This window comes from Chiloscyllium plagiosum, unplaced genomic scaffold, assembly GCF_037043375.1.
Source record: "Chiloscyllium plagiosum isolate Xiang-an unplaced genomic scaffold, Cpla_swu_hap1 HiC_scaffold_12, whole genome shotgun sequence".
NCBI classification, from domain to species: Eukaryota; Metazoa; Chordata; class Chondrichthyes; order Orectolobiformes; family Hemiscylliidae; genus Chiloscyllium; species Chiloscyllium plagiosum.
Window position 1 is genome coordinate 39531225 of NW_028270150.1, and position 15962 is coordinate 39547186.

General features: G+C 39.4%; 1 protein-coding gene across 1 annotated transcript in view; it reads left to right on the forward strand.

The window, feature by feature from the left end:
* Positions 1-5503: 5503 nt before the first annotated feature.
* The window catches only part of zpld1a (zona pellucida-like domain containing 1a), a 49017-nt gene continuing 38558 nt past the window's right edge, over positions 5504-15962 (forward strand). The window contains exon 1 of the mRNA XM_043701590.2: positions 5504-5623. The gene's annotated coding sequence lies outside the window, so the exon portion shown is untranslated. The remainder of the gene's footprint in view (positions 5624-15962) is intronic.

The following is a 15962-nucleotide window of genomic DNA, read 5'->3' on the forward strand; positions in this document are numbered from 1 at the left end:
AAATACAGCTCTGTCACCAGAAAGGCTTGATTTTAATAATGAATATCTGACAGGAAATGTCTGGGTAGGTGATTGACATAGATGGTTGGAATGTTTGTTTCCAACGTAAGTGCTCCCACAGCTGTTTTAACACCACATCCATTTTCACCATCATTAGGGCCAATTGCCACAAGCAAACAGAGGTCTCTTTCATGTTAAAAAGTCAGTGTCCTAGTGGGGACAACAGTTTAATTGTTGAGCCCATATTGAATGCTGAAACAGGCACAGTAATGGCCTAAACCTGACCTGATCATTGTATGACCAATCCTCATGGTAAACCATTGTGGTGCAAGATGCTGTCTGCTTCACTGCTAACCATGGGCTAGGCTTGCTGCCCCCATACTCTTTTAGAGTAAGGGTCTACAGGATTCACTTGGCTCACTGAACAAGAGGCTCTTATCTTGAACAATGAACGTTCTATTCTATGTCAGTAACTGAGTACAGGTTATGACTGACATGATTGACATTGCTACGGAAACTATGTGAAAGGCCTGGATAGTGGGTCTTACTCCATCAAGATCACAACCTGCTCCCCCATCAGATCCATATGACATCATCATTTTGTGGGTTATGCTTAAAGCACTCCTCAGCATTAACCCTTTCAGATCATTAGCTCTTTGCACAACACAGGTATTTTAAAATGTCACCATTAATGTGCTACTCCAAACCATGCAAGAAAACTTTCAACATACAATCTGCTTCTTGCTTTTAATTCCTTGACCACAATATCCTTCAAAATTTTCCCAACCCTCCATTCCCACTTACTGTATCACCAACCCTCAATCACCACGTACTGTATCACCAATTCTCTATCACCATGTAATGTATCACCAATTCTCTATCCCCACTTACTGTATCACCAATTTTCCTTCCCCACTTACTGTATCACCAACTCTCCATCACCACTTACTATATCACCAACTCTCCATCACCACTTACTGTATCACCAACTCTCCATCACCACTTACTTTATCATCAATTCTCCATCACCCTAACTGTATCACCAACTCTCCATCATCACTTACTGTATCACCAATTCTCCTTCCCCACTTATTGTATCACCAACTCTCCATCATCACTTACTGTATCACCAATTCTCCATCACAAGGTACTGTATAACTAACTCTCCATCACCACGTACTGTATCACCAACTCTCCATTCCCACTTACTGTATCACCAATTCTCCATCCCAACTTACTGTATCACCAACTCTCCATCACCACGTACTGTATCACCAACTCTCCATCACCACTTACTGTATCACCAACTCTCCATTCCCACTTATTGTATTACCAACTCTCCATCACCATGTACTGTATCACCAACTCACTATTCCCACTTACTGTATCACCAATTCTCCATCCCAACTTACTGTATCACCAACTCTCCATCACCACGTACTATATCACCAACTCTCCATCACCACGTACTGTATCACCAACTCTCCATCACCACTTACTGTATCACCAACTCTCCATCACCACTTACTGTATTACCAACTCTCCATCACCACTTACTGTATTACCAACTCTCCATTCCCACTTACTGTATCACCAATTCTCCATTCCCACTTACTGTATCACCAACTCATCATTCCCACCTACTGTACCACCAATTCTACATCACCACTTAATATATCACCAACTCTCCATTCCCACTTACTTTATCACCAATTCTCCATCACCATGTACTGCATCACCAACTCTCCATCACCACGTACTGTATCACCAACTCTCCATTCCCACTTACTGTATCACCAACTCTCCATCACCATGTACTGTATCACCAACTCTCCATCACCACGTACTGTATCACCAATTCTCCATCCCCACTTACTGTATCACCAATTCTCCATCACCACTTACTGTATCACCAATTCTCCATCATCACTTACTGTATCACCAACTCTCCATTCCCACTTACTGTACCACCAACTCTCCATCCCCACTTACCCCCTCACCAACTCTCCATCACCACGTACTGTATCACCAACTCTCCATTCCCACCTACTGTATCACCAATTCTCCATCACCACGTACTGTATCACCAACTCTCCATCACCACTTACTGTATCACCAACTCTCCATTCCCACTTATTGTATTACCAACTCTCCATCACCACGTACTGTATCACCAACCCACTATTCTCACCTACTGTATCTCCAATTCTCCATCACCATGTACTGTATCACCAATTCTCCATCACCACATACTGTATCACCAACTCTCCATCACCACTTACTGTATCACCAACTCTCCACCCCCACTTACTGTATCACCAATTCTCCATCACCACGTACTGTATCACCAATTCTCCATCTCCACTTACTGTATCACCAATTCTCCATCACCACGTACTGAATCACCAACTCTCCATTCCCACTTACTTTATCACCAATTCTCCATCCACACATACTGTATCACCAATTCTCCATCACCACATACTGTATCACCAACTCTCCATCACCACTTACTGTATCACCAATTCTCCATCACCACGTACTGAATCACCAATTCTCCATTCCCACTTACTGTATCACCAATTCTCCATCACCACTTAATGTATCACCAACTCTCCATTCCCACTTACTTTATCACCAATTCTCCATCACCATGTACTGCATCAGCAACTCTCCATCACCACGTACTGTATCACCAACTCTCCATTCCCACTTACCGTATCACCAACTCTGCATCACCACTTACTGTACCACCAATTCTCCATCCCCACTTACCCCCTCACCAACTCTCCATCACCACATACTATATCACCAACTCTCCATCACCACTTATTGTATCACCAACTCACCATTCCCACCTACTGTACCACCAATTCTCCATCACCACCATCTGTATCACCAACTCTCCATCACCACGTAGTGTATCATCAGCTCTCCATTCCCACTTACTGTATCACCAACTCTCCCACACCACTTACTGTATCACCAATTCTCCAACACCATTTACTGCATCACCAACTCTCCATCCCCATTTACTGCATCACCAACTCTCCATCACCACTTACTGTATCACCAATTCTCCTTTACCAAGTACTGTGTCACCAAGTCTCATTACCACTTACTGTATCACCAACTCTCCATCACCACGTACTTTATCACCAACTCTCCATTCCCACTTACTGTATCACCAACTCTCCATCACCACTTACTGTATCACCAATTCTCCATTACCATGTACTGTATCACCAAGTCTCATTACCACTTACTGTATCACCAACTCTCCATCCACACATACTGTATCACCAATTCTCCATCACCACATACTGTATCACCAACTCTCCATCACCACTTACTGTATCTCCAATTCTCCATCACGACGTACTGTATCACCAACTCCATCCCCACTTACTGTATCTCCAATTCTCCATCACCACGTATTGTATCGCCAATTCTCCATCCCCACTTACTGTATCACCAACTCTCCATCACCATGTACTGTATCACCAACTCTCCATTACCACTTACTGGATCACCAACTCTCCATCACCATGTACTGTATCACCAATTCTCCATCACCACTTACTGGATCACCAACTCTCCATCACCATGTACTGTATCACCAACTCTCCATTACCACTTACTGGATCACCAACTCTCCATCACCATGTACTGTATCACCAACTCTCCATTACCACTTACTGGATCACCAACTCTCCATTCCCACTTATTGTATCACCAACTCTCCATCACCACGTACTGTATCACCAACTCTCCATCCCCACTTACTGTATCACCAATTCTCCATCACCATGTACTGTATCACCAATTCTCCATCACCACATACTGTATCACCAACTCTCCATCCCCACTTACTGTATCACCAATTCTCCATCACCATGTACTGTATCACCAATTCTCCATCGCCACATACTGTATCACCAACTCTCCATCCTCACTTACTGTATCACCAATTCTCCATCACCATGTACTGTGTCACCAATTCTCCATCACCACATACTGTATCACCAATTCTCCAGTCCCATTTACTCTATCACCAATTCTCCATCCCTACTTTGTGTAACACTAATTCTCCATCACCGCTTATTGTACAACCAACTCTCCATCACCACGTACTGTATCACCAACTCTTCATCCCCACTTTCTGTTTCACCAATTCTCCATCCCTACTTACTCTAACACTAATTCTCCATCACCACGTACTGTATCACCAACTCTCCATCCTGACTTACTGTGTCACCAATTCTCCATCCCCACTTACTGTATCACCAACTCTCCATCACCAATTACTGTAACGCCAATTCTCCAATCCCACTTACCGTATCACTAACCCTTCATCACCACTTACAGTACCATCAGCCCTCCATTCCCATGTACTGTGCCATTAGGTACAATTTACTTGAGTCCCAGCAGCCACATCCTCCCCTGCAACATCCTGAAATAAAAACAGGAAGTGCTGGGAATACTCAGCAGGTCTGGTTGTGGCTGTGGAGAGAGAAACTGGGTTAACCATCTGAGTTGGATATGACTCCTGCAGAAACTATAAAATCCTGTAATCATCCACCAACCACCTCAGTTTCCCATTGAATTAGTGTGTGACTGTTATCTCTGTTATAGTAATAATTCTCAGAGAATAACACAGTTCAAGAGTCAAACTGGTATCCATCCAGTACTCTTATTCACCACCTTGGCAGCAATCACTTATGCCTTAATTCAAAATCAGATTTTTGTGCAACATGTTCACTTGGAAACATATTGCCGTTCCTTAATTGTTGCTGGGTAAAAATCCTAGAGCTCCCTCCCTAATGACATTGCAGTTGTACCCACAGCATATGGACTGCAGTGGTTTTAGAGGGCAGTTCACCACCAATTTCTCAAGGGCAACTCGGGAAAAGCAATAAACACTAACCGAGCCAAGAGTGCCCACATCCCAATGAGTGAAACGAAAGCAACTTTTACCTTTGTAGAATCACCATTGACTGAGAAATACTTGTATACTGAGGGCTGTTTAATGGCTTGTTTTGCAGATACAATTTCTGCATTCTTATAGGTTGAAGACAATCATCTCTTCACAATGAAATAAATGTACAAACTGCTTTAAGATTGGATGGATGAAATATTCTCGGCAAAATATAAAATTACTCTGTTAACTGTGGCTCCCATTCAGTGCGTGATTTTATTCTGCCATTAGTTTTTCCAGACTTATTGTACACACTGCAGACAGGAATGTTCAGCAATCTGATGATTCAATAATTTTGCTAAATCGACAACTTACAGTGTAAACCTCACAAAAAGATTGTGTGTTGAAAGCTAGAGATAAAACAGAAAGCACAGTCAAAGCCTGGACCTCACAATCTCCTCAGGTTTCTGGGCTGTTGAAAAGAATGATACAATAAATTCAGATTTAGTAACTTTTCCCATGTTACTCCATGCAGTTTTTATTGCCATGTTTAAATAATGAATTCTTCTGTTTGCTCTCAATTGCCACTACTCCGCTTTCCTTTTCTGGTAATATTCTGTATGGCAAGAGAGCAGAAAGCTTGATCACATGAAGAAGGACAAGACATATGGAGCGCAGCTGATCTGCCAGCTTCAAGATACTTGGGTAAGTAGAAAGATGTTTTAAATTTTTTTTAAAATCACATATTTTACACTCACGGCAATCCTAAGTACTGGTGAACTAAATTTAATATGATTTTTTTTAGAAGAAGAAGAGTTTGTACCCTCCAACATAATTCTCCATTTGTATTCAAAACAGTTACAAGATTCAAAGGTCACTTTAAAACAAGTTTTTAACATTAGCTTACGCCTGAAATCAACAGCTAAATCTTAGTGATTTTACATAAATTTTGACAATTAATGCCAAAACCAATAAAAAGTTGTTCCTAAGAATATAACATTAATTTCCCCATGGGACAAATATATTGTGAATTTTAAGATTTCCCAATTTGATAATTAATAAGGCATGGTTAGAATATTTCAAAAGCAGATTAATTTAATTATTCATCCTTTTAAATAATTAAGATTAGACTGGCACGTTAAAAAGTGATATTTGTATTTATCCTTGCTGCTTCAACAAGCCTAAAATAATGTCCTTGATGTCACAAACCTAAGTTTGATTTGGAAGAAATCTGCCCACAATCCATAGGGTTTCTAGTGATTCCATTTCCTGCATTTGTTGACAAATTTCTTGTTTGCTCATTCTCCATTTGGGAGATATTGTAAAATGCTAATCTGACTTTTCATCATTTTTACTCAGTCTTATTTTATTTGTATTCACCTTTTCAAGGGCAAGAGGACCAGGAACATAATATTGCTTTTGTGGTTTATTTTTTAATTTATCTCTAACATGACACCAGGAAGATTTTTTTTGAGTGGAGAAACCTATGCAAAGGTCAGATCTCAATGGCCAGCAACAAGTTTGAAAAGAAGTAGGAGAAGAGAGAATAAATTGGAAAAATATAATTTTAAATTTACAAACCTATAAACTCTCAGAGGAACAGAAGACTATCCCGATGGTAAATAGCTTCACAGATACGAGGTCCTGAAAAAGATTAAAAGGCCAATATAAATGTGCCTTAACTTTAGCAGACATGATGATCTAAATGGGGAATATTGAATAGGTCAATATATTTGCATTTTTGAAGGAGCAGATACAACATTTTCACAAGTAATGAGGTAGTTTTGATAAAATAGAAACAATAAATAAAGCTGAAATAAGAATTTAGCTAAATGGTGACAGGAGCAAGCTAATTTAAAATTAAATAACTTAAAAAATTATTCCAAATGGGCTTCACTGATCTTCACACTATTTCATTTGTGAACTAAAAAAGTAACTTAATTTGCTTTATTTGCATTAGTTTTGGGGAAAATAAAATATTGGAACCCTAATTATTCTAAACTAGCCAGAATTTACAAAAGCAACGCAAGTAAAAAAGCTATTCAAAACTATGGGAGGCAATGGTGAGGTAAGTTGCAATGTATATCCAATGGGTAGTCAGTCTGTTTCTAGTGGACATAAATTTAAGGTTGAATATTTTAAAATGCATTTACTATAATGCAGCATGAACTTCCTAGAAAGGTGATGGAAGCAGTGCAACTTCCAAAATAAAATTGAATGATGCCCCTGAAAAAGAAAAATTGGTGATGCAATAGGGAAAGGGCAAGGGATCAAGATTAACCAAATGGCTTTTTCAAAGTACCAATGGCCAAGTGGCTTCATTCTGTGGGTATAACTATATATCTCATTGCTCTTTATGGAACTTTGCTGTTAAATGTCTTCTGTATTACAACAGCAATTATATTTCAAAGTGCTTTGGGAAATCCTGGAGTCTTGAACATCATTGTCTAAATGGTTCAAAGATGCAAAAGTTACCACTGATCTAAGACCTGGTATTAATTACTATGCTTATAAATCTCCATCAACACAGCATTGAATACTTAATTGTTTCTGGAAAATAAACCGTTGCACAGTAGTTAAAATGAATTACTTTTTTCCCGTTCATGGGATGTGGGCATCGCTGGCTGGGTCAGAATTTATTGCACATTCTTAATTGCCTATGGGAACGTGGCAGTGAGCTACCGTCATGAAACACTGCAGTCATTAGGGTGTAGGTACATTATTTAAAAAGTGCTGTTTGAAAGGGAGCTCCAGGATTTTTACCTTGCAACAGTGAAGCAATGGCAATATAGTTCCAAGTCAGGATGGTGTGGAGCATGGAGAAGAACTTACAATTGACTATGTTCTCATCCGTTTGCTGCCCTGGGCCTTCTAGGCAGTAGATGTTGTAGATTTCAACAATGTAGTTGAAGGGGCTATGATAAGTTGTTGCAGTCCATCGTGTAGATAGCATACACTGCTGCTGTCCTTTATCAGTGCTGCAGCTAGTGAATGTTGAAGGTGATGGATGAGGTGACAATCAAGTGGGCAGCTTTATCCTGGATAATTCAAGCCTCTTGATTGCTTTTGGAGATGTGTCAGGCAACTGAAGAGCATTTCATCACACTCCCAATTTATGCCTTGCATGTGGTGAACAGACATTTGGGAGACAGGAGATGAGCTATTCACTGACATCAGTCCTAGCCCCTGACTTGCCTTTGTGGTCACAGTATTTATAGAGCTGGTCTAGTTCAATTTCTGGTGACTGCCAGGATGTTGATAGTTGAGCATTCAGCGATTGTAAGGCTGTTGACCGCCAACAAGTGATGATTAGATTCTTGCTTGTTTGCCTGACACTTAAGCAACATAATATTAACAGCCTTGAGCCTAGATCTTGTCCAGGTCCTGCTGCATGTGGTAACAGACTGCTTAAGTACCTGAGGAGTCACAAATGGTGTTGAACATTGTACAATCATCTGCAAATATCTTCACTTCTAACATTCTGGTGGAATGAAAGCCACTTATCAAGCAGCTAAGGATGGTTAAACCTAAGACACTCCCCTGAGGGCTTCCTGCAATAACATATGATTGATTTCCTACGAACACAACCATCTTCATTTTCAAACTCTGACAAGCAGAGAACGTACTCTCCCTAATTCCCATGGACTCCAGTTTTACTCCTCCGCAACATCACACTCAGTAAAATGCAAGCATTATATCAAAGGTCATCATTCACATCTGAATGACTGGAGTTTAGATCTTTTGTGCATATTTAGACAAAAACCATAATGAGTTCAGGAGCACCCTGGCAGTACCCAAAACTGAGGGTCAGTAAATAGGTTGTTGCTGATCATGGGCAGCAGGTTAGCACTTTCATCACTTTGCTGGTGATTAACAGGGGACTGATAGTACAATAATTGGCTGAATTAGATTTGTCCTGCTTTTTGTGTACATGATATGCCTGGACAATTATTTTTTATAAATTCCTGTTCGATGGCAATGTTGTAGCCATTGGAAGCTGAGGAAGGGCATGGCTAGTTCTGGAACATAGGTCTTCAGTACTATTGCTAAAATGTTGCCAACGTCCATAGTCTTTGCTGTAGCCAATATCTTCAGCCATTCATTAATACTACAAGGAGTGAATCAAATTGGTTGAATACTGATATCTGTGAAAATATGAAGGTAGATAATTGACTCAGTATTTCTTCCTGAAGATAGATGCCCATGATTTAGCCTCGTTGTTTTGAAAAAATGTGCTAGGATCCCTTGTCATTAAGGGAGGGTAAATTTGTGGAGTCACCTCCTTCAGTGAGTTGTTTAATTGTCTATCACCATTTACCATTCAAATGGATGGAGCAGGACTGCAAAGTGCAAATCTGATCCATTGGTTATGGAGTCACTTAGCTCTGTCTATCACCTTATTACTTTTACTTTCTCCTTCCAATTATGGGAGAAAAGTACCTAATAAGATTTCAAGTTTTAAACACCAATAAATTTCTTATAGCATGACAATCTTAGTTAACACAGGTCACTATTTTCTTAAATTACAACAATAAATATTGTGTAAAGTTGTCAAGTTAACACTTTTATGATCAACAATAAATGTATTTTTATATAATACAGTCATGGAGTCATAGAGATGTACAACGTGAAAACAGACTTTTTGGATGAACTTGTCAATGCCGACCAGATATCCTAAATTAATCTAGTCCCATTTGCCAGCACTTGGCCCATATCCCTCTAAACCTTCCTATCCGTACATCCATCCAGATGACTTTCAAATGTTGTAATTGTACCATCCTCCACCACTTCCTCTGGCAGTTCATTCAATATACACACCACCTTCTGCGTTGAAAAGCTGCTCCTTACATCCCTTTTAAGTCTTTCCTCTCTCACCTTAAACCCATGACCTCTAGTTTTTGATCCCGTTTTATCAACCTTCAGATGGTCACCTCTTAGCTCCAGCCACACCAGAGAAAATAGCCCCAGTCCATTCAGCCTTTCTTTATAGCTCTAACCCTTCAATCCTAGCAACCGGTAAATCTTTTCTATGCCCTTTCATTAAGTTCATTGAAAATGGACTAAAACTATAAGTAGAAATAACATAACAAATATGTAAGGATTCTTGTGAAATGGTGGAGATGTCCCTACCTTTGAACCAGAAGGCCTTCGTTCATGATTTACCTGCTTCAGAGGTGTGTCATAACATGCCTGAACATGTTGATTAAAAATGTTTATAACCAGTACATAAGTATTCCAGCACACTCCTGACTTGTGCCTTGTAGATGGCGAGCAGGCAGTTGGAAGACATGAGATGAGTTAATCTTATCTCAGAATTCCCAGCTTCTGACATGCTCTTGTATCCACAGTATTTATACAGCCAGACCAATGAATAGTAATCCCCAGAATGTTAATGATGGGGGATTTGATGATAATAATGTTGTTGAATGTTATCGGGTAATGACTAGATATTCTCATGTTGGAGATGATTATTGCGTAGCACTTTTGTGGAATTAATATTACTTTATACTTGTGCCCAGAAATGGAGGCAGTACTCCGTACAGTCATAGTCATAGAGATCTACAGCATGGAAACAGACCCTTCGGTCCAACTCATCCATGCCAACCAGATATCCCAACCCAATCTAGTCCCACCTGCCAGCACCCGGCCCATATCCCTCCAAACCCTTTCTATTCATATACCCATCCAAATTCCTTTTAAATGTTGCAATTGTACCAGCCTCCACCACATCCTCTGGCTGCTCGTTCCATACACGTACCACCCTCTGCCTGAAAACGTTGCCCCTTAGGTCTCTTTTATATCTTTCCCCTCTCACCCTAAACCTATGCCCTCTAGTTCTGGACTCCCCGACCCCAAGTAAAAGACTTTGCCTATTTACCCTATCCATGCTCCTCATAATTTTGTAAACATCTATAAGGTCACCCCTCAGCCTCCAACACTCCAGGGAAAACAGCCCCAGCCTATTCAGCCTCTCCCTACAGCTCAAATCGTCCAACCCTGGCAACATTCTTGTAAATCTTTTCTGAAACCTTTCAAGTTTCACAACATCTTTCCGATAGGAAGGAGACCAGAATTGCAAGCAATATTCCAACAGTGGCCTGACCAATGTCCTGTATAGCTGCAACATGATCTCCCAACTCCTGTACTCAATACTCCTCCAGTTGAGGTTGAAGCAGTGTATTTATTTTTAACAGCAGAGCTCATAATGCTTCTCCTGCAGATCAGAGACTCTCTCTCTCTCTCTCTCTCTCGCTCTCTGTCTCTCTCTCTCGCTCTCTCACTCTCTCTAGCTCTCCACCTATTCACATTTTTATTCCTGGGCATTGACCCTAAGGTTTTCCTCACCACAGGCAGCCAGCCTCATTTCGATCAAATGCTAGGTGAAGTTTCGTGTTCAAATTAATCAGGATTTCCACATCCTTAGCCTTATGGAATTTTTCAGCCATTTTCTAGATGTGCAGGTTAAGTGATAAATTGGCCATAGTGTCCAGGATGAGTAGGTTAGCTGGATTAGCCATGGGAAATGCAGGGTTACAAGGATAGCTGGGGGGTGGGGAGGGGGAGGTGGGGGTGGGGGGGGGGGGTTGCGTGGTGCGCGGTGGGTCTGGTTGGATGCTGTTCAAAGGGTCAGTATAGAGTTGATGGGCTGAACAGCCTGCTTCCACACTGTAGGGATTGTCTGATTCCATGATAAATACATCTCTTTGTTACAAACATGTCAAAACATTGAATTATTTCTCATTGTTGCATTTCGACACAGAAGTCTGAAACAACCGAAAATGATGAATTACTGCAATCCTACTTGTAGTGTGAAAGATCAGCAAATCATAAAATTGGGAATGCTTATGAGTTTTGTGGTTTGTGTATTGTCAGGATTGTTGTAAAACAAACCTAACGATGGGATGTTTTTGGTTAAAAAGTTGCTAGAGCGTGTAAAGTAAGTAGAGGCAATGTTAGGAATAATTTTGTTCCTTGGTAATTATTTTCTGAACTGTGTGGTGTACATTCAATAATATAAGGCATTTTTTCACAGCATTTCAATGATTGACATGCCTGTGACATGACTCCATTTAAAAAAATAACTTTTTATGAAAATTGCACTGTTGATTGGAAAAATAGGTTTTATATTTTAAAAGCAGAAGAGGCATAGAAGAACCCTTTTCACAGTATTTAATTAAAATTCACTGGGCCAACAATAAATTATTTTATTTAGTCCATTAATTTTCCAACTGTATGCCTGGAGGCGTTAAAGATGATCATTTGTCAACTTAAGTAGTTCCTGTCAACAGGGAATGTGTTCTTGTCTATCTGTGTATAAGATAGTCTAAAGTTTTTGTTAATCAGAAATGCTACACAAATATCAAGTAGATGTTGAGGTCATGCAGTTTTCAATATTAATTACATCCAAGACATATGGGATTGCTAAAAGAAATTACATAGAAAATAGTATAGTCGCAGCAATTTTTATATTTCCTAATTTGCACATTATTTCAATTATTTACATCAGTACTAATGAGCAATGAAATGTGTTATTCATTCTGCCTAATGCAGTTATTGAGTTTTGTTGACTGAAGCTGTGAATGAAGTGACTTGTGATCAAATTACGATGTTATGCCACCATGTCATAAAAATAGACAACTAGGTGTCAAAACAGTCAACTTCCTGCACCAAAGCACTTACAAGAAATTACAAGTAAGAGCTAGGAAAATACTCAATCAGAAAATACTAAATCACTGTGACATGTATTTTTGCTGCACAATAAAGCATCGAATTGATACAGAATCCAGCCACCTCATCACATTAGATAACAATATATTTTAGCTGGAATAGTCCAACAGCAATTTTGAATGAGTAATAGAACACAGGAGTTTGAAGAAGTGCACTTTGAGTTTGGAGAGAGAGAGAGAGAAGAACATCTGATGAAAAGCAGCAAATTACAAAGAGAAAATTACAAATGCTGGAGATCTGAAATGAAATAAATGTTGGAAATACACAACTAGTCAGTTCATACCTGTAAAGAGAATAGAAATTTATAAAGTTATGGGTGTGTTATCCTTATTGTGGAGAAAACACACTCAGATGCCCATAGCCTATCTTTTCTCTGACTGGCCAGCTCTGTATCTACAGCGTTTTAATTTTATTTGGTAAAAATATGGCGTCTGCGATGTCATCTATGAAGGAAAGAACTGAAAGTTTGCATACTGTGTTGCAAACAGGGAAGATATCTGAAAAAAGAATTCAAAATTGAAGGAATTCATAAAAGCTGACTAAATAATTTTAACATAAATGGCATACTAGTTAGAAATAAATGAAAGAATGTTATTCTCAGCTGCAAGATGGTATGATGAATACAGAAAGTGCAATGAGATAATCAAAAGAATCATGCACTGACATTGAGGTAATGTGAAATGACATGAAACCCTAAAGGGTATCAATGTTAATATCATACACAAGCAGCAAATGTTAGGCCATTTTAAACAGCCAAAGCTTGCAAATGAACTTAACAAAGTGACTGTCATTTTCTTTGGACATCAAACATATACTAAACTTACATGGCACTACAGAGGATGATATGCAACAACATTGTTTCTGCAAGCTAGTTAGCAAGGATAATATCACAATGTCAATGGAGGGCCTCAGCTTTAGGTGAACATTCCCCTGAAATTAGAGTTCCACACATATTCTTTATCCACATTCCTGGATTTAAGGTCTGTTGTGGATGCTCATTTTTGCCCACAGTGAGCATTGTTGGAACAAAGTGTTACCACGTTCAAAGTCATTCTCAAGATCCTGTGGACACTTTTCCCAACATTAGCCCCTGCAAACACTCCAAAACTTAGTGTCCCAGTGGTATTTTCTTTGGGTCCAGATGAAATGAAATACTTCTCTATTCATATGTAACATAGTTTTGCACACAATAGAAGCTTTGACCTAGATGTACATTCATTCATCCTCTGCTGTCTGAGTAAAGTAGCAGTGCTGGACACATGGGTCATTATATCCTGTTGTTGTCAGTGGTCTGCACTGAACTGCATGTTTATACAGTGGAGTACATAATCTGTAAGCTCAGCAGTGACATTTGGGTGCAAATTAGACTAATTTATAACTGGAACTATTGGTGGAATGTGTTTACAGGCTTTCTTCCAAAAGACAGCATTGTGCATTGGATGTCCAAAAGAAATGATAATGACTTAAGACACTGAGCCCAATTTCCTAATGTAAGACACAAATCCAAATCCTCCATTTAGGTATGCATGTGCAGATTACAGCTGTTCCTTATTTTACAAACTTCTGACATTCCTCCTGATCCAGCTCATTGATGAACTTCTGTTTCAGTAAGTAGGCCAGCCTTTATGGAGTGGTAACATTCTGAGTTTTGAATAAGAAGATTGTGGGTTCAAGCAGCCCCCCAAGACTTAAGCACATAATGCAGGCTGATACTTCAGTCCAGTTATGACATAAATGTTGGAAACTGCATTATTCAGGTATGGTGCTAAAACCAAGGCTCCAATAACTCATTTATTTGAATCGATAAGATCACAGGAAAAAAAACAAAGTACAGCAGAAAGGCTCTCCTTGTGATCTGACCAATAACTATTCCTCAATCAACATTAACAGACAAATTACTACTGAGGAATCTTATTATGTGCAAACATTAACCCACTGTACAACAGTGAGTACATTTTTAAAATAAGTACTGTATTGATTCACTTTATAGATGTCCTGAGCATAAGAAATAAATTATAAAATTGTTTGTATATTTAATTTTTGATGTTGTTCCAATAAGAAACAAGTTGCTTCTGCAACAGCTCGATAAAGGAATGCTGTCAGGGTAACAAAGCTGACTTTACAATCCATACCAAAGACAGCAATTTCTCATGGATTTACAAACTTTACTTACTCACCAGGCTAGGATTTAATACAGCCTGCTCCATGGTAAGGCCTACATAAAGGTGAAGAAGTCAGCATATCCTATTTATACTAATGGAGAATTGAAAATAAAATCAGAAAATGCAAGAGCAATTCAGTAGCCTGGCAACCTCTCCACAGACGCTGACAAATCTGTCGAGTTTCCCCAGTATTTCCTGTGTTCATTTCAGTTTTCCAGTAAATACAGTATTTTACTTTGAAATGATGGGAAAACAGACCCTAATTAAGTCAGCGACAGGAATAGACTGAGACTGGACACTTAACATTATCCTACAGTTCACCCAGATTTATTGGTGGCTCAGGAATTATCCTGAACTTGCATGTACATCCTCTGCATCCTGAAGTCCAACCCAACAAACACTATTGGGTTTAATATCAGTATTCAGGGGATTCTCATCTTTTGAAGGCACAGTGCCTGACTGAAAAACCTGTCATTGGGAGGGGCAAATGCTCACTGAGAGACACCACTCACTGACAGACTGCTTCCTCCTAGCCCTTGATCCACATAACTCAACTCTCTCTCTAGGGATCACACTATGGTTCCTGGTGAAGACCTCACCCTACCACAGCAGTAACCAGCATTCCTGGTGTGCCACCAGCAACAGAGAGCTGCTACCTTTGTTTGGCCAGCAGTGTATTTAGTGCATACATTTAATGGAATTAATAAATATGCCACATTATTGATATTGGAAAAATAAAATGTTGAATGCAGTACAATAGTAGCAAAAATACTTCACACCACAACTTAAGAAAGAACCAAACTAACTTTTGTATGGTACTTTTTATGATTTCAGGTATCCTACAGCACTTTATATCTGATGAATGTTTGTGAAGCACGGTGACTGGTTTATGGCAGGAAATGTAACTTGCACTCAACCACAAACAATAATGGAATAATGACCAGGAAATCTATTTTTGTGATATTGAATGGAGGATAAATTTGGAGAGGAAACTGTGTATAAAATTAACACTCTTCTTCAAAATGGCACCATAGGATATTTTACATCCATCTAAAGGGCAGAGCAAAGTGTTCAGTTTAACTAAAACAGAAATTACTAGAAAAAAAACTCAACTTGCCTGGCAGCTTCTATGGAGAGAAAGTAGGGTTGATGTT